At 41.3% G+C, this 20,851-nt stretch overlaps 1 pseudogene; it reads left to right on the top strand.

Annotated features, from left to right (window-relative positions):
• Nucleotides 1-579: 579 nt before the first annotated feature.
• Nucleotides 580-1,849, top strand: LOC705859 (acylglycerol kinase, mitochondrial pseudogene; annotated as a pseudogene).
• Nucleotides 1,850-20,851: the final 19,002 nt, after the last annotated feature.

Here is a 20,851-nt window from a genome sequence, read left to right as displayed (position 1 = left end):
GACCTCATTTCAACTTAATTATTTCTTTAAAGACCCTCTCTCCAAATGCAGTCACATTCTGAGTTACTAGGGCTTAGGACTTCAATATAAGAATTTTACGGGTCACAATTCAACCCACAATTACCCTTATGGAAGGAAATCTAGATATAGCTATCATGACTACCAATTCATTATCCTTGACCAGCAACTCGACTTCTGGAAATCTATCCTACAGATATACCCGCACACATATAAATTGACATATGTATGAAGATATTCATTTCAGTCTTGTTGAGGCTGAAATATTCATTTCAGACTGGTTGAGTGAACTTTGGTTTGTCTACACAGTGCAAAATTATGCAGCTGTGAAAAGAAATGAGGAAGTTCTCCATGCACAGGTAAGGGCAGATCTCCATGATAAATGAGGAAAAAGAATGCACAAAACAGTGTAATACTAGTATGCTACCTACATACTCCGGGGAAAGTACATTTGTATTTGCTTGTATAAAATTTGCATAAGGAAACACTGAAGGCTGAACAACTACAACAAAATGCTAATAAAAGTGGTTACCGAGCGGGACCAGCCATGCAAATCTCTAGATGACAGTGTAATTTAAAACACTTCAAAATCATTGGAAGAAAGCTATTGCTGGGCTCTGCCTGCTGACCTGGGGAGGTCAGTGGCTCTATGGAAAACACTGTGATAACCTACTAAGGAGAGCAGCCTGTGAAGAAGCTCAGGTGTTTGGCAATCAACTCATTCCTTCCAATGCACAAGTGAAGAAGGAAACTGTTTTTCTGAATCCTGCAGCTTGCAAAGGCAAAGCCAGGACTCTATTTGAAAAAAATGCTGCCCTGATTTTACATTTATCCTGGCATAGGTGTGACTATTGTTAAGGCAGATTATGAGGTACAAGCCAAGAAATTCCTGGAACTGATGGAGAACACTTATGTGATCATTGTTGCAGGAGGAGATGGGACACTGCAGGAGGTTGTTACTGGAGTTCTTCGACAAACAGATGAGGCTACCTTCAGTAAGATTCCCATTGGATTTATCCCACTGGGAGAGACCAGTAGTTTGAGTCATAACCTCCTTACTGAAAGTGGAAGCAAACTCCAACATATTACTGATGCTACACTTGCCATTGTGAACGGAGAGACAGTTCCATTTGATGTCTTGCAGATCAAGGGTGAAAAGGAACAGCCTGTGTTTGCAACGACCGGTCTTTGATGGGGATCCTTCAGAGACGCTGGCATCAAAGTTAGCAGGTACTGATATCTTGGGCCTCTAAAAATCAATGTAGCCCACTTCTTCAGCACTCTTAAGGAGTGGCCTCAGACTCGTGAAACCTCTATCTTGTATATGGGACCTACAGAGAGACCTCCCAATGAACCAAAGGAGACCCCTGTACAAAGGCCTTTTTTGTACAGGAGAATATTACGAAGGCTTATATCTTACTGGGCGCAACCACAGGATGCCCTTTCCCAAGAGGTGAGCCGAGAGATCTGGAAAGATGTGCAGCTGTCCACCATTGAACTGTCCATCACAACACAGAACAATCAGCTTGACCCAACACGCAAAGAAGATTTTATGAACATCTGCATTGAAGCCGACACCATCAGCAAAGGAAACTTTATAACTATAGGAAGTCGAAAGGTGAGAAACGCCAAGCTGGACGCCGAGGGCATGAAGTGTCTCCAAGCCAGCCAGTGCACTTTGCTTGTGCCAGAGGGAGCAGGGAGCACTTTTAGCATTGACAGTGAGGAGTATGAAGTGATGCCTGTGGAGGTGAAACTGCTCCCCAGGAACCTGCCGTTCTTCTGTGATCCTAGGAAGAGAGAACAGATGTTGGCAAGCCCCACTCAGTGAGCAGGCAGAAGACAAGTACTCCCAGACTACATTTTAAGCCACCAGTGGGACCAAAAGGGAACAGGTGCCTCAACCATCCCAACAGTGTTGTCAGAGGGTCCCGAGGGCATTTTCATGACAAGTACCCCTCTGCCCCCCTCCAGCAGTGCTTCCCAAAGTGTTCTCTGTCACCTGCTTTGCAATCAGCTTCCGTTAGTGGATGTTTTGTGATGGTCGACCCTCCTAAACACGGGCTTTCCTCAGGCTGGTTCAAGATGGAAAAGGACTTTCTTCTGTTTTCTCCCACAGTGCAACCACAGTGGAGAGCCCACAGTGGGCTTAGCCTGCCTAAGCCCTTCCATTCCCATTTTGTTCTTTGACCGTACTAGGAATTCCGGGGAAAGTGCCTTCCTTCCCTGGGGACCATTTCCTATTTCTAGGTTCCTCCACGGGTGCTGCTATTTTGTGAGCTCCGGCTCTTGCTTAGCATTTATTTTAGTTCTATCCTCAGTCCAGAAATGTATGCAAGGTTGTTTCCCCTTTCAGCCATGGCTACAGTACTGTAAAATGCTAGTTTTTATTTTTTTAAGTAGTGCCTCCTAAATGGTTTGCATGAGAGCCACTTGGGGTGCATGTTGAAAATTGATCTATTTGGGGTCCACCCCAAACCTAACAACCCAATTTGGGGATGGGGCTGAGGTATCTGCATTTTTAAAAAAGTCAGCCACCCTTCCCAGGTGATTCTGTAAGTTGGTCCCTCAACCACACTTGGAGAAATAGTGTTTTAAAGCAGTGGTCCACAAAGTATTCTGCTCATGTGGCCCCCAAAAGTATTTTGAAAAATGATGTATCCCCTCACCCACCTAAGTTGGCATCTAAAATTTGTCATGGGAAGTTAAATAGTTGACAAAGTATGTATTTGCTGGTGTCATGTAAATATTAGTATTTTAAAATAAAAACTGTTAGATCAGTATTTTAAACATATCCAGTACAATTTAAATATCACAACAGTTTGACACCCTTTATTCATTTATAAAAAGAAATGAGCTAGTTCTTTAGTAGTTGAACATTTTAAATTGGCTTTTCTCCTTCTATATTTCCATACCACTTTCAGTCGAGAATCCTATCATGATGTAATCTACTGTGCTTGGCATCTTTTACTCATTCACCCATTATCTTCTTGTCACAAAAAATATAAATGGAAATAAGTTTTTTTAGTTCTTGCTTTAAGTATTATCTCAGTCCAGAACAAATGTTATCGTAATTATTGGTATATAATGAAAATGATATTTATATAATTCTTTGAAGATTTTCTTAGAATGTTCTTTATCCTAATTAGTTCATTTATCCAAGAATACATGAATGTTATTTACAGCTGAGATGGGGTTCAACCTCAATTGTATTCCTTGTCTCATTTATTTATAGATGTAAGCACATAAATTCTATGGGAATAGAAAGAAAAAACATTGGTTACCAATAAGGGTGTATTGGGGACACAGAAAAGAGGGAGCAGGAGTAGAAGTGAAGTTTTCCATGTACCTTTTTATACAGTTTTTATTTCTAAATCATGTGAATTCAGATAATTAAAATTATATCTAATTTTATATTATATGTTTCTATGTAATATGCAGTTATATAGATATATTATATCTATATGTAATTATATCTGTAATTATCTATATGTAATTATATAGGTATATATATAAGCATAGATAGATAGATAGATAGATAGATAGATAGATAGATGCTTCCTAGCTTGGCTGTGAAATTTCTAGTACAATTTGAGATTAACTCTAATCTTTTTACTTTTGAAAATGGCTATTCTCAGTTTGTTAAAGCTTCATCTAGGGTTTTCAAATTGTGCCCTTGTGAAATAAAGAAAATCCCCAGGGACCGCAAATGCTTGCTTTCTTTATATTTTTCTTTGAAGAAAGGAGCTGAGTTTAAGAAGGCTAGAGGAAGTCCAGTTGGATTTGATATTGACCAAACAGGAGACTGCCCAGATGCTATTGATCCCCTGCACTCAGCAGCACAAACGCCCTTGGGTGTGCATTACTTCAAGCAAACGGAAGTGTGCCCCGCTGAGTGTGGGGATGCCTGGCTGGGGGTGGGAGGACCCGAGTGCACCACATCCAGCTGGGAGTGAAATTCCTGGAGAAAGCACCCACAGCACTCTGAACCTGCTTGCAGCCCAACGGCCTCGCTGAGAATGCTACATTTAAAAGTGCAGTTTTTGGATGATTCCCAGAAGATTTTTGTGGTTGATGTAAGTGGAAATCACATTGCTATTATTCCTTCATTATTCATTCAATAATGGTCATTTGTGAACAGCCCATTAGACAGCAATGTTATGTCTTCTTTAGGAACGAATGAAGGAGGACTGTGATTTTTAGCTTTGGAAAAATAATCTTTATTTAACATCACAATGTAGTTCATATTTTTCCATTAACCTTTCTCTTAGAACAAGTTGTCTTTTCTCAAGGGACAACAATAGCAAATTTTAAAGACAGGATAACTATTTGCAAAAAGCAAAGCAGCAATAAACTAGTTCTTTTACCCAATAAGGTATTATTGTTCATTGAAATTATGTCTGTGGGTCTCACCCCATGAGCATTTGTGGGGAGAAAACTGTTGTTCTGAGGGAAAGGAGTGGGGGAAGCTATCCTCCTTTTCTGAAGAAAACCTATGGGTTACAAGGGGTAGAATTATGTAGTTGTAATGAGAACTTCAGGAAGTAATGACAAGTATGAGAGAGAAAAATAGGATAAGAGACTATTTAGTTTGATTTAGTACTTATAGTTCAGAGTTCTTAATAAATTCCTAGCTACAAGATGATTGCATACAATTATACCTCATCTCTTCAAGAAAGAACAAATGTATTAAGCACATCATTTGGTGCTCATGTTCCAACATCTTAAGATATGTACATTTTGATGTCAGGATTTATGTACGAGGATTTTGAAAAGTTCTATGTTTTTATTGGAACCAAAAATGCTATTTGCTTTGATATTTACCTTAGCTACTAACAAGAGACAAATAGATTATTTTATTTGAAATTCATACAAAATGTTGGTTCTTTTCTTTTATACATGAACTGACAACTGCTGTGGCTCAGCCATGATGTTGGGTGTGTGGGTAGCCCATTTTTCCAATGAGTATTTTATTTTTATTTGAATCATGTGCTTTGTGAGTGATGACTTCATGTCTTCAGCTGCTGTTTTGCTGTCTCTTCCTTTCAGTTTTATGCGCAAAAGGCATTTTGAGGTCCATGGACCTGAATGATTTGTTTTTGTAGCAAATAGCTTCCATTAGAGGTATGAGGCATTTCCTATTATTTCTTGGAACTATGTTTAAGGGGTGGAAAATATCTTTTGAGTAGTTTATCCATTTGCAGACCGGTGGTGTATGCTCACAGTGCTGCAGTACCTGAATTAGTGAGCTGGGTATTCAAAAGATATTGCTTTAGGCTAAGTTTTTAATAGATATTTCAAGGAACTCAAAGAGAAATCTTTGACAAAAAGTGACAGAAGAGTTTTTTGAATGTGCAGTCTAATTCAGATCCATTTAAATGGGGTGGGGGGTGGATGGGGAACACAGTACTATATCTTCACAAAATTCACCCACAGAAGAGCTAGTTCCAGCAACTTAAAGACTTGATTTGGCTTCAAGTCAAACTTTCTCTTTCCAGCTGCAACACATTGTGTTCCTTAGAAAGATAATGGGAGATATTTGATACCCAGCAATTCTGGTGTCAAAGCACGTGATCCCTTTTGCTCTGTGGAAGACTGCTTTGTAAGTAGCAATCATGGTGTTACCCAGAGTGGCAATAGCACTGGCTGCAGTACTGTGAGTGGCTTTGTCCAGAGGAGTTAGAAGCTTAAGTTAGCATTCAGTCATCCAATAGTACCTTCTCTGCTTAACAATAGTAGATTGATGATGATGATGATGATGATGATGATGATAGTGATGATGATAATAGTGGTGATGATGATGATGATGATGATAGCAGTAGTGAGTCATCTGTGGATAGCACTTTAAAATTTACAAAGCACTTTCACATCCATTAGTTCATTTGATCCTCCATTCTACCTTGTGAGTGAAGGTAGGAAAAAGATCTTTTCCCATTTTGTAAGTTAAAAGATGGGGACTCAGGGAACTTAAGTGACATGTGCACGACCACACAGCATATAATTGCAGAGCTGGACTTCCAATCCAGAACTCTGCCCTCTCCTTCATATACAATTGTAACCAGAAGACTCATCTGTCAGTAGCCTTCAGTATTGCCGATGCACATTGTTTATTTTCTGATGACCTTAAAAGGCATAGAACTTGGCACACAGTGAGCTTTTGATGACTATTGTGAACCAGTTAGTAGATCCTTCTTTTCTTAATCATGGTTGAAGAATTATGTGGGACAGTGTTCCTTCAAGGTCAGGGAGACAATGGTGTGAATCTTTTCATCTATTCAAACACTTAAAAAGCAACCTAAAGAATGCTCTATTTTATTAGTATTAACAGTCCAAATTTGATGAGGAAATGCTTGGAACCATAATAAAGAGAACCCATTAATAGCTGAGGAAGGCCACATGGAGGACCTTTTGATGCTAAACTGAAGTCTCGAGAGGCATGGATCATAACCAGGGAAAATCGTCCTTCAAGATAAGATTCAAGAAAATAATTGGTTGCATAAGGGAAAATAGTGGACTCTTGGGTATTGGTGTTGATTTTACAGAAAGTGCAGTGGTAGAAATATAAAAAGGACTCATGATCAGATAAAATAATGTCACCTGGGGAAAGCTCATTGACATCCAGAACCCTTCCTCCACCCCTAGTACTATTATCTTGCTGAATTTGCCGGTGTCCAAGGTCTAACTTAGGCCTCCTAAGAAGCCTGTTTTGTCAGTACTCCACAAAAACTGGAGTCAGAGACTGACATTTAAAATTAGAATGCTAGTGTCACCATTTACAGTGGGATTGGGGACACTGGGGTCCTCTCATCATTTATATGCCAAATGATTTCAGAAGAGCCAGATCTGGAGGAATTAGATATATGATCCTAACATTCGATGGCTTGGTAATGCATCCATGTCCACAGAGGCCATGGCATTGAGACCTTTTAGTCATGTATTCATTAATTAACTCATTTAGTTAACAAATTATTACTGAGGACCTAATATGTCCCAGGCCCTGTTCTGGGGACAGTAGACTTTCCTATATTGATAGGTAAAGTTCGTGAGCAAGAGCACACTCTGGTCTGGACAATGCTGCCTGGATGCTACAAATTTTGGCCTTGGTTATTCCTTTTTCTCTCATTGCATGATTGACAACTCTGCTTTCTGATCATCTTACTGTTTTTGACTTGTTAATACTTTCAGTTAGTTTATTAGAAAGAGTGGCTGCTCCCAAATACATCTTGTTTTCCTGAAGTTTCTTTGCATGTTTGTGCTCTGAGTCACTCGGTGTTGATTTTACAGATAAATTCTCTGAAAATATTAGTCAACCTTTTCTTTCATGAACTTCCAATAGTGTTTGGGGGTGCAGGATAGGTTATGGGACTTCAGAATTGCTAGAATGTGCCTACTAAAGTACAATCCAATGAAGAAAATGAATTTCGTGAAAACGTCATCTTACTTTTCAAGCCCTCATATTTATTTTATAAAACTGATCATTGTCAAATATTAGCATTATTCTTAGGGCTGATCTTACCATGGACAGCTTATCTTTAGACTGTCAAGGAAGGCTCTCTAGAATGATGATGGGAGTGGGTGAGCGGGACTAAAAATTGAATAAGGTCATGATTTACAAATTAATTGCAGGTTTTAATTGTATATTTATTTTTGCTTCTTCAACATGGAGACTAGAACTTTTCTCGATGGAAAAAAGGAAGATAAGACCAAAGTTAAAGCTTTGTGAGATATTAGAAACAATAGAGGGTCAAGTTTCTAGCTTGACTATGAATCTTCAATATACACACATGCACATGTGTACACACACTCTCTCACACACATTTAGTAGTAGTGATGAGTGCCTTTGGAGAGCAACCTCTTGTTTGCTCATCTCAGGTTACATAGAGAGTTGTACAAAATGGTCATCCCATCACCGTATTTGACACAGTTCTATCTGATATCCCTTTTAGGCTGCTGCATTTCTGTCTTTGTAAAAGCTGTTATTTCTGAATTTCCAAAATGATGTTTCACTTTGATGGATTCTGGAGCCTAAAGTCAAAACAAGATGTTAAAACATCTCTACTTTCACATTTACCTGATTGCTAAGTGATTGTACTGGCCATGCAGTTGGTACCAAGTAAGAGAATATAGTAAGTTAGCTCACCTAATTCCCTTGGGAGTCCATGATAAAGGCCACTAGGCCTCATTTTTGAAAAGAGACAGAGGAGAGGCAGTGCCAGGACCGAACACCGCTCAAGTTAAGTAGGAAAGCAAAGCACAGTGATTTTTAAATTTATTAGTGGTGGAATTTACCCTTGGGATGTTTGCCCAGGGGTTGGTTTTTAAATTTGTAATGATGAAGGATCTTTAGTAGTTTGGTCAACAGTGAAACAGATAACCGATTCCATCACTTCATAAGGCAAAGTTCTTCCAACTTCAATGATATGAAATTGTTTGGTGTGGCCGGGCGCGATGGCTCATGCCTGTAATCCCAGCACTTTGGGAGGCTGAGGCAGGCGGATCACGAGGTCAGGAGATCAAGACCATCCTGGCTAACACGGTGAAACCCCGTCTCTACTAAAAATACAAAAAATTTGCCAGGCGTGGTGGCGGGCTCCTGTAGTCACACCTACTCTGGAGGCTGAGGCAGGAGAATGGCGTGAACTCAGGAGGTGGAGCTTGCAGTGAACCGAGATCGCGCCACTGCACTCCAGCCTGGGCGACCAGCGAGACTGTGTCTCAGAAAAAAAAAAAAAAAAGAAAGAAAAAAAAAAAAAGAAAAGAAAAGAAATTGCTTTGGTGTGATAGAAGGTACCTGTATTTGGGACTACAAAAACTACCAAAAAACCCCCACCACTTTAGCTATGTAATCCTGGACTAATCACTTATCTCCTTAGCTCGCTGAGTTGTTGCGAGGAGTAATACAAATGAGGTAATGTATATTTGGAGTCTGATAAACCAGGATAGATTTGACTCTGCCACTGACAAGCTGTGGAGCCGTGGGCAAGTCACTTAGGCTATCTGAGCCTTAGTTCTGTCAACTGTAAATCCTAGACTTGGGGTGTCACGAAAAACTTCCAGAAGAACAAACCATTTAAGTTGCTGAGTAGGAGTTAAGAAGGTGAAGATCGAGAGGTAGATTGTGGGGGGAAGTATGGTGATCTACACAAAGGAAAGAGCGAAGGCCAATATGCAAAAGAGAACATGGTCCTTTCACAGAACAAAAGGGCCAATCTGAGTGAAGAATGGAGTATTGAAAGGAAAATGGGAGTGACTGGAGGTCAAAGTTGAAAAAGAGGTTGGTACCTAGACCATTCAGGCAATGTATTCTATATGCAAAGAAGTGTAGTCTTTATCCTGAAGGTGTTAGAGACCACTAAAGGGTTTAAAAGTGGGGACATTAGCCTCTGCTCATCATTCATTAATTTATGCATTTATTCATTCAGCCTATATTTAATAAAACTATGTTCTAAGTGCTAGAGATGCCAGGTAGAATCTGAATGTTCCCATCAAGTTTAGTGGACCCAATTTTAGATGGTCAAACTATATCCAAACACATATGCCCAAACATCAATATTGCAGCCTACTAGGGTTCTGAACTTAGTCAATAGTGAAGACAGACAGGAAGGATAAATAAAAGACATGCTAATGAGGTAGAATTTCTAGAACCATTTGATGCCACCCTTTTGGATATGGGAGATATGTGAGAAAGTATCTAAATGACCATCAAGTTTCTGGCTTAAGTGGCTGGTGGGATGATGGCCCCATTCACCAAGATGGAGAACAGAATAGGAGGAGCAAGTTTAGAAGGGATAATGATTGGTTTTGTTTGAGATTTATAGATAGAATGATGGAAGGAAAAACACATCTGGAGTAGGGCAGACCTGAATTCTAGACCAAACCCCAACAATTTGAAGGTGTGAGACTTTAGGTGGATCACTTCAGCTCTCTGAGGATATGCCCTTATCACTAAAATGGAGATAATCCTAGCACCTACCTCATGAGGTCATTGTCATGATAAATGAGATATCAGGGATACGTTTCCTGACACAAAGCGGGTGCTCAAACTTGTTAATTCCCCATCTCCCTGGCTTACAGACCTCTTTATTTCCATACTTTGCAAACCAACACAGAACACTCTTTCACTTTCAACTTGGACTTTCTTTTGATAATGCTTGATTTTGCAACTCACCTGCAGGTAATAGAGCTGTGCTCCCCCATTTCTGAGCTTCCTGTAGGGTTAATTTATCTTGCCTTTTTGCATACTTTGGCCTCTGTTTAGTCAGCAGCCCCAAGAGATTTGCTCTTCCCTTTGGAGTCATTAATCCTGTCCATAAGAACTCCCTAGAGTTACCTAAAATAATGTAGGGCTTCCTTGAGGAAGCAGATGGAAATGGCCAAACCCTTTGCATTTGACTACATTCTAAATTGTTCCATGGTCACTACTCACAGTTAGGGTAACACAGTTAATAATAATGATAACAATAATATTACTGAATAATAATCACAAATGGCATTTATCAACAATTTTCTAGATGTATTTCCTATGCACTACCTTACATAAGTCTCACACACATCAAATAAGTGTCACTGTTTAGGGTTGTTATATAAATTCTCTGTGCCTTGAGGTTTTTTTTTTCTTTGTCTGTAAAATGGGGATAATATTAGTACCTGCTCCATAGGGTCCTAACAAAGGTTAAATGATTAATATATGTAAAACACTCAGACTAGTACTAGTAAGTGCTATATAAGTGTTTGCTACACTCATGCCTCATGGAATTGGCTCCAATTGTAGATAGTGAACACGTCCTGCTTCTTATTTCCAAGCAGTAATATTCCAAGCTGACTAGGCCTAAAATATTATGTTTATCTCTATTTTATGAGTATGTGAACTGAGGCACAGAGAGGTTGACTTACCCAAAGTCATATGGCTATTTAAGTTAGCAGGTGAGCTGGGATTCAAGCCCCAGTTTGTCTGGCTTCAAAGTCCTGTCTGGTCATTGATTAGATGGTAGGCTTCTTACTCAAGTGTGATTTCTATATATGCAGTGAAACTTCCTGGTTTTCCAGGACTTTGTGATGTATCCTCTAGCAGATACATCACAAGCAGCCTGCCTAAGCAGCCTGCCCCATGCTAGGTGGGATCAATCCATGTTTGTTGATAGACTAACCAACAGACTGAGCAGCCTGCCCCATGCTAGGTGGGATCAATCGATGTTTGTTGATAGACTAACCAACAGACTGAGCAGATCAGCTCACCACCACCCCGTGCCTGTACAAAGAAAGCCAAGTGAAGGAGCTTCTAAACCCAGGTCAGAAAGATCATCCTGGAATCATAGCGTTCCAACCTAGCCAATGTTGGCTGTCTCTTTGCCAGATATTCATTTATCATTGCAGGGGACCCGTACTGCCTGGTGAATGTCTTTGTTTAAACTGAGCTTCCTTTGTCATTCATATCCTGAGGTTTGTTGATTGGGAGAATAAATTGAACTGAAAAAGAAAAAAGTGCTTGTGCTTCCTCTGGACCCAGGCCAGGCTGAGCAGTGGGTCAAGCATGGTTTGGGCGCTGCCTGCCCCACCCTCTGAGAGCCCCACATCTTCTGCTGTCACATGGCTTCCAGGCTGCTTTCCTGCTCCAGCTCAGAGCAAAGGCAGGGCCTCCAGCCTTCCCACTCCCACTCCTACCTGCCCCTTGACTTCCCATCCCCACAGCTGAAAGGAGGAGGGAACCTGAATGCAAGAACATTTGAGGCTATGGTGGAGGAGATTGGGGAACTGACTTTGGAGCTATAGGTGGGTGGTGGTTGGGTGTTTGTTCAAGTCTGCACTCGTGGGAATCTCTGTGAAAATTTCAGTTAGTCAGGGCCTTGCTGCCTCTTCATCTTTCATCGCAGGGAAGGCCTGCCTGCTGCCTGGTGCTGGGGAGGAGTAGCAGAAGTTGGTTCACTGCCCTGCAGCCAGAAAGATCTGCAGATCGTCCCTCTGAATTAGACTCACCAGAGGAGAAGTTTCCTCTGAATTCTATAGGAGTTTCTCTCTCTCTCTTTTAAATATCCTGCATTTGCATCATTGTTTTGACCTGTCACAAACACAAATGTATTATTCTAATAAAGGCTTAACTTTAATTTGTGCCTTAAGACAATGAAGCTGTCAGTTGCAACTTGGAGAAATTATTCAAACTGACTGAGCTGAGTCCAAATTGTCTTGGGGTCAAAAGGGCATGGCCTGAGGGGGAAAATCATCTGGGAGGCGGCTGGACTGGCCCAGTAATTTCCTAAAAGAGCCTGGAGACTGCCAGCCCAGCAGCAGGGAGCAGCGCCTAGCTTTTGTGATACTAGGTGCCTCTTAGCAGCTTTGTGCCAGACTGTCAGAACTGGAAAACATTCCGTGAGACCAGTTCTACTGCTGAAAGAACCACCCTTAACAGTTCATTTGCACCCCAGGAGGTAGTGCCGAGCTGGCCAATGAGGTGCTAGGGCAAGGCACCACTGAGAAGATCTGCTGAAGGCTGCAAAACTCAGGAAGAATGAAAGGTGACAGGTGTTCCGAGGAACATTTTTCTGGGGGCTGTGGAACTCTCTGATGTATATAGCTTGTCTGGTTCTAAACACAGCTGCTGTGCAAAAGCTACAATTATTACCCCCACATCATCTAATTCCAGCCCCTTTTTCTTTATTCCGTCTCATCCTCTTTACTCACTTCCTCCTCTTCTGTGTCCAAGGTGTGGGGCCAGAAAGGGGAGGTTTGCCTGGGTGAGCTGACCCCAGGCCCTGGAAGCACTTAGGCATGGCGCCTCACCACTAATCGCTGGGCTTAGTTGTCTTAAACAAGAGGTCCTTTGTCCTCTGACATTCTTTCTATGATGACGAAATTCACCTTTCAACAGACTTTTAAAAAGACAAAGATTCTCCAGAACTTCACACTCAGAACGTTTTAAGTGATTGTAAGAGATTTGTGACAAAGTTACCGTCAATTGCCTTTAATGCTATGAGATATCATTTCCTGACCTAGCTGCATGCCAGGAATTTCCACTTACATTATTTCATACAATCATAACTTAATACATCTGTGAAATAGGTATGATTATGCTCCTTCATTCATTCATCACTCATTTAACAAGTCCTCATGAACCCTCACTGAATCCACACACTGTGTTGGCTATCGAGGATGCAGAGATGAATGAGAAATTGTACCTAATCTCAAAGAGCTCATGGGCTAGGGGAAGAATCAGAGATATAACCAGGTATGTATATTATGGTGTGATGTGTACAAATGACAGTGGAAAGGATAATTTTTTTCTAGCACAGCAAAACAGGGGCATCTAACGAAGATTGAAATGTGTATGTGGAGGGGACAGACAAGCAGAGTTTTCTAAGGAAGGTGATGTCTAACCTGAGCCCCAAATAGCCAGTACTAATTATTTAGGTATTTGTTGGGGAGTTGGGGGACTGTAGGCAAACAGAGATGAAGGTTGGTCCAGACAGAGGGAGAAGCAGGAAAAGGCTTGTGGAGTAGATTAATCTGATTGAATCTTAAACTTGAGGGCAGAGGGGGCTGAGAGAGAGTTGTGAGAGACTGAGGGCTGAGACAGGAGAGACAAGCAGGAACTGATGAAACAGCTAAATGCCTAGGCAGATAAAAAGGGGTCCCCAGCCGGGCGCGGTGGTTCACGCCTGTAATCCCAGCACTTTGGGAGGTCAAGGCAGGCAGATCACGAGGTCAGGAGATCCAGACCATCCTGGCTAACACGGTGAAACCCCGTCTCTACTAAAAATGCAAAAAATTAGCCAGGCGTGGTGGCGGGCGCCTGTAGTCCCAGTTGCTCGGGAGGCTGAGGCAGGAGAATGGCATCAACCCGGGAGGCGGAGCTTGCAGTGAGCCGAGATCGTGCCACTGCACTCCAGCCTCAGTGACAGAGCAAGACTCCGTCTCAAAAAAAAAGGGGGTTCCCCAGAGAATCTCTGACCCACCCCAGAAGTGTTTACTCAGTCGCTTTTGTGCAGATGGGGGAACCTGCCCAGGACCTTGTCTGAGCGTTCCCACATGCACACTGGGAGAATAGGGCAGAGCCATGGGCAGGGGGAGGAGCTTGGCCTCTTCAGTTCCTTTGCAGTGGTCTGGGATTCAATTTTCTGTGAGGTCAGGGACCTATTAGCAGGAGCGCCATCTCCCTTTGCTGAGTTTTTTTTTGTTTTTTTTTTTCTTTTTTTCCCTTTTTGCCCAATAAAATCCTGCCCTACTCACTCTTCAATGTGTCTGCGTGCCCAATTTTCCTGGTCGTGTGACAAGAACCTGGTTTTGGCTGAACTAAGGAGCAAAATTCTGCACCACAAAGTCATAAAAAAGATTTTTCATATAAAGAAATCAAGGTTCAGCAAGGTAAAATATGAGCTCAAGGTCATACAACTGCAAGTAAGTACAGAGTCAGGAATTAAAAGTAGATGTGTTAATTCCAATCCCCAACTCTCTCGCCTATGGTTTGGTGCCTCCAGAATTCTGATGCACAGTTTGGGTTCATATAATTTTTTCACTGCTTTACCAAGCAAGAACTACCACTGCCACCATTCCTTCCCATAATTTGTATTCATATTTCCATATTTAAAGTTTTACACAAAAAAATTAGTTAGACATTTTAGTATTTAATTCAAAGTGTCAAGCAAAAACAAGACAACCAAAAATGTACCCCAAATAAGCTGGGAAAATTCAGTTTCTGGAAAAACATATCCTAAGGAAATAAAGTTGTATGTAGATACATGTACATCTTTGTGTACTAAGATGTTTATCTTAGTGTTCTTTGCAATAGCTCAAGGGAGAAAACAACTTACATATCCAACAAGGTAGTTTCGTATAACAGAAACTAATGATGATATTCACAATATAATACTAAATTTATTTTGAAGTCGGTCACCAAAAGGTATTATTATGTCACGTGCATTGAGCTTTACTCTGTGATCCTTAGAATGGCTGTCTCTTGATAGGTGGGATTAGGAGTACTTTATTTCTTCTTGCTTTTCTGTTTCTTTTGTTCCCTGTTTTTTAAGTAAGCATATATTGCTTTTGGAATGAGGCCAAAAAACAAACAAAAAAGAGAAAACAATAAAAGAATCTTCATTGAAAACACAGTTCCAATGATAAGTATGTGAAGTAAAGCATATGTTACCTCGATTTAACCATTCCATAATCTACATATTTTAAAACTTCATGTTGTACATGATAAATACATGTAATTTTTATTCATCCATTAAAAATAATAAATAAAAATAAATAAAAACAGTTGCTGTATATGATCCGCTACCTGCATAAGCAGTCAAAAGCCTCTCATAACGGCAGGGCCACACTTTCCCAGCTGCTCATAGCCACATTATATGATATGTATAGGTTTGAGGCAATTGCTCCAAAATATCAACCCCATTCCCCACTAGCCTAAAATTATTACTCTTTTCCAACCTAAGTAGTAATAGTAATAGCTAATATATATCAACAGAATATTTATTATGTGCCAGACACTAGTCTAAATATTTTACATGTATCAGCTCATTGAAATCCTCAATGAAGTAGGTGTTACCAATATTCCCATTTGACAGATGAGCTAACTGGAAAGAAGTGAAGTAACTTTCCCAAGGTCACAGAATAGTGAGTGGTACAAACAGGATTTGAACAGGGACAAGCTGGATTAAGAGCACATGCACTTGACCACTCCATCCACTCTTTGAAGCTAGCCCTTCAAGAACCACCATGTTGGAGTTATCTCAGCATTTCATTTTATTTATTTTATTGTATTTTTAAATTTTATTTTATTTTAAGTTTCGGGATACATGTGCAGAACGGACAGGTTTGTGACATAGGTAAACGTGTGCCATGGTGGTTTACTGCACCCATCAACCCATCACCTAGGTATTAAGCCCCACATGCATTAACTATTCATCCTAATGCTCTCCCTCCCCCGGCCCCAACCCAAACGGGCCCCAGTGTGTGTTGTTCCCCTCCCTGTGTCCATGTGTTTTCATTGTTCAGCTCCCACTTATGAGTGAGAACATGTGGTGTTTGGTTTTCTGTTCCTGTGTTAGTTTGCTGTATCTCAGCACGTTATATCTTAAATGGCTCTTATTTGTGTTGGGAGTGGTTGTGTAAAACACAGGGTCAGCAGTTGCTGGCGAAGTGGGCCCTGTAAGAGCTCTAAGAGAGCTTTCACAGGACAAATGGAAAATGGAAACGGTTCAGAGAAATGGACAAAGTTAGAAAAATACGTGGCATCTGAGAATCATATGAGGCCAGAAAGAAAGGTCATTCTTTGGAGCTCAGTGGGTGGGGTTATGAGGTCAAAAGGATGCAGTAAATTCCTTTGATTTTGAGAAGGCAAGCAATAGTTGTTGAATAGTTACTGCTTACTCTGAAACATAATAGATATTTAGTAAATATCTGTTAAATCAATGTAAGAGTGGATTCTGTTCTTGCTCTCAGCTGCTAGACAGCTAATCCTTGCTCCAATGAGTTAGCTGATAGAATGTCAGTCGATAAAACATTCTAGGAAGTTAAGTGTTAAGTCGGAAGGGGTGTGGTGCAAACATTTCATGTATTGCAGTAATAATTTTTTTCCTGGACCAGCCCTGCACACATGTGAAACTGTGTGGTCGCAGTATGCCCTCACTGACTATTCGAAATGGGGTTGCCAGAATAAATGAGAAACGCCCTGCCTCAGACTTACCCAAAGTATAACAAATGAGAGGTCATTTCTACTCCTAGGAATCTACAAAGACTCCTCAGGTCTCTCTGTGGAAGCCACCGTGAACTTGTTTGTTCATTTCTGCATTTGGAGGAATGTGGACTAGAGCCTCCTAAGCTGAGAAAAGCAAATGTCAAATTCAACATTCAGAAGGGAAGAATATCTTTGGTTTTGATTTTTAAATAGCAGTGAGTCAGCTTAACCAGATCCTTCTGTACAAATAATTCCACTTAAGCAATTAAAGGAGAAAAGTATTGTAAGAACTTGCATTGGGAGTGTACAACTAATTTTAAGACACAAAGGTTAGTATCCCTTGGGATGTAGTTTCCCATTAAAGATTGCTAATAAGTTACAAATCCTACCACTACTCCCTTCTCAGGTTTCCCACAATTCTACATTTAGAAAGTTAAACCATGCTTTCTCTTTCTGTCTTGTGCATTAGTCTTTTAGATGTGTAGTACTTAAAAGAAATACACGAGGCTGGGCGCGGTGGCTCACGCCTGTAATCCCAGCACTTTGGGAGGCCGAGGCGGGCGGATCACAAGGTCAGGAGATCGAGACCACGGTGAAACCCCGTCTCTACTAAAAATACAAAAAATTAGCCGGGCGCGGTGGCGGGCGCCTGTAGTCCCAGCTACTCAGGAGGCTGAGGCAGGAGAATGGCGTAAACCCAGGAGGCGGAGCTTGCAGTGAGCCGAGATCGCGCCACTGCACTCCAGCCTGGGCGACAGAGCGAGACTCCGTCTCAAAAAACAAACAAACAAAAAAGAAATACACGGGCCGGGCGCGGTGGCTCAAGCCTGTAATCCCAGCACTTTGGGAGGCCGAGACGGGCGGATCACGAGGTCAGGAGATCAAGACCATCCTGGCTAACACAGTGAAACCCCGTCTCTACTAAAAAATACAAAAAACTAGCCGGGCGAGGTAGCGGGTGCCTGTAGTCCCAGCTACAAGGGAGGCTGAGGCAGGAGAATGGCGTAAACCCGGGAGGCGGAGCTTGCAGTGAGCCAAGATCCAGCCACTGCACTCCAGCCTGGGCGACAGAGCGAGACTCCGTCTCAAAAAAAAAAAAAAAAAAAAAAAGAAATACACGAATTAAAAATGTTCTGGGTTTGGCTGTACTTGTACGTGGGTACAATTAGAGAATTCCAGACAACGTTTTGAGTTATGCTGCATACCCTAAAAATAGAGCCACCATATTTAAATAGCCTTGAGGAGAAAGGATGGCAGAGGTCCTTAAATCTGGGGCCAGCCCCAGACTAATCCAGACTGAGAAGAATCTGTAATCACTAGGCTTACAAGTTCAAGTCACTCCAAGGCTCACAAGTGTGAGTTAGCACTTAGGACTGGGATGACTACAGGCTGGTGTAGGCTAAAAGAAAAGGGGCAGAAAGCTGTAAAGCAGGCCCCCGAGTTAAGTTACACTGCTGAGCTGTAAGCAGGCCCAGCAGTTAAATTCAACAAATCTTTGAGAATCACCTACGGTGTGCACGACATATTTGGCAATCGGTCAAGAGGAGAGTAGACCTAAGTGGAACCTAACTGGTTGCCATTGTAGGTCCAAGTTAGTACCAACCAGCAGGAACCCAAGTGAAGAGACTAGGTGAACATCAGGATTAGGGACTTGGGTAGATGTGTGGGTAGAAAAAGAAGAGTGAAATAACAGGTCCTAAGTGACTGCTGCAAGGGTGGAGCTTGGCAAGAAGCCAAGTCAAGACTGAGGCAGGGGCCTCTTTTAGGTTTCCTGCTCTAGGGCAGAACTGGTCCCTTAGTGTAGTCCACAGGTGTCAACAAGCAAGCACACCTGGCTAACGTGGAGATGTGGGAAGGGTGAGAAATAAGACATTTCTGGACAGGGAGATCAGCTTGAGTGATAGCTCATATGACCTCTCATTTTTGCTAATCAGTTTGAATCCTGTAGAGGTTGTATATTTTTAATTTAAAATTGTATATCCAGCTTCAAAAACAGTAGAACCTAAGTTCATTATAAATAGATGAGAAAATTCTGGTAAGCAAATGAAGAAAATAAATTTCAAGTATAATCCTACCACCAAGATTTTAGCATTTTGGTGTGCATTTTATACATTGAAATTCTACTTCTTTAATGGATCCCTAAATTCCACATGTGCCTCCCCATTCCATTTAGTTTGGAATAGTTTCCTGAATATATTCAAAAAGATTTTCTGTTCAGTCAATGCAGATTCCCCACAGTAACCCTAATATGCTGGCTTTCGTGGCCTCTTAGTAAGTAGATGTTTTATAAGGCATTATTCCTTGATTACTTCTTTATAGGGTTTCTGTGAAATTCACAACCTGTCAGAACAGCATGGCTTCCAACCTGCTCACCGCCCTGCTGGGCAACACGGTGAGCACTCTTTCTAAATGGAGTAAAGCTGATTCTAGGAAAAAAGAGACAGACTCAGGGAGCAAGTGAGAAAAGGGAGGCTAAAGGAGAAGGTGAAACATTGAAGTCATAAGCAGAAGGCGGGAAAAGTGAGTCAAGGATGCAGTCCAAAGGTGAGAAAAGATAATAAAGTCATGTAACATGGTTACCAGAGGCTGGGAAGAATAGTAGGGGGTTGGAGACTTGGGGGGAGGTGGGGATGTTTAATCAGTAGGAAAAAAAATAGAAGAATGAATAAGACCTGCTATTTGATAGCACAAAGTGACCATAGTCAATAAAAACTTAATTGCACATTTTAAAATAACTTAAAGAGTGTAATTGGATTGTTTGTAACTCAAAGGATAAATGCTTGAGGAGATGGATACCCCATTGTCCATGATGTGCTTATTTCACATTGCATGCTTGTATCAAAACATCTCCTGTACCCCATAAATATATACGACTACTATGTACCCACAAAAATTAAAAAATGTAAAGTGAGGTAAACAGAATGACTATGACAGGAAGAAATGAATGAAAAAAACAAGTTCTAGCTGTTTATCTCTCTCTTATCCTTCATACACCTAGATATTAGTTTTCTCTTTACATTTAAGGAGAGCCTGGTATAATGAAATGAGCCCATTACTGGAGGCCAGAAGACCTGGGTTCCACTCCCAGGTCTGTCATTAACCTGCTGAAAGATCTTAGGCAAGTCTCTTACCTGCTCTGGATCTAAATCTCCCCACTTGTAAAATATGGGCTTGGAGTACATGATATCTAATGGTCTGTTTTGTCCTGGGTGTCTCCTATTGCTAGGTATATACAGAATCAATTTCACGTTAAAATATAATTCCAAGTACCATTTAGAATTTGGTTGTGCATCATGCCCACCACATGGATTTAATGCTAAAGCGTTATGTGGAAACAAACAATTATAATTGTTTTAATTACCCAGAGTAGCTAGTAATTTCTATAAGACTTGGGAGCACTGTCTTAAGAATGCTGTTATTACACTGTCACTTTTCCACGGTCTTTCCAATTTAGGCATGATAATTTCAATGTCCTAGGAGTGGAGACAAGATTGCTATTAAGCTGATAATCTTGCTGGTAATCTTGTTCTTCCCCCCTTCCCCCCAACCCCACCCTTAGTATGAAGGTTAACACTGAGCAGTGAGAGTCTCTTAGACTCCATCCAGTTACTCCACCAAAGAATGTGAATCAGATGCAACCTGTCCAGGTCATTGTCAGGCCTGCATAAGGTCTCAGGCAATTATACATAATCACTTCTTTGTAGCTTTGAAAAGGTGTCTGACAGAAGGTATCATCTATCAGGTGCTGGACTAGCTATCTGATTCCAGAGTTCTCTTCCTAGCTTGGTTTGGTAGGCGTCAATATGGCTGTGGGCATAGGGGGTGGTGGTCAGGCAGCTGTTCAGCTTGATTCTCCAGGACCCCCCAGGATAGTCACGTGGGCCAGAAATCTTTCTGGGCAGTTAATCCTAAGCAACGTTAAGCCTTCCATCTTTCACACATGCAGCACTTTGAACTGCTTTATGTTTTCAGAAATAAAATAAAAACCAGTTGTAATTTGGTGTGAATTTCACACGTGCACAAGCATCTAAAAGGCTTGTTCTCTCTCCTTACCCCCACCAGGAAACCTTAAGTACCCAGTCAAACTGTGCTTCCCTCAAAGGTTTATTGCTGAGTCCTGTGGGCTCTGGGGAAAGGGCCTTGGTTCACTTCCTACTTATT

The sequence above is a fragment of the Macaca mulatta genome, chromosome X (genome assembly GCF_049350105.2).
Source record: "Macaca mulatta isolate MMU2019108-1 chromosome X, T2T-MMU8v2.0, whole genome shotgun sequence".
Classification (NCBI taxonomy): Eukaryota; Metazoa; Chordata; class Mammalia; order Primates; family Cercopithecidae; genus Macaca; species Macaca mulatta.
Note: the sequence above shows the minus strand (reverse complement) of the source record. Positions and strands in the feature narration are given on the sequence as shown.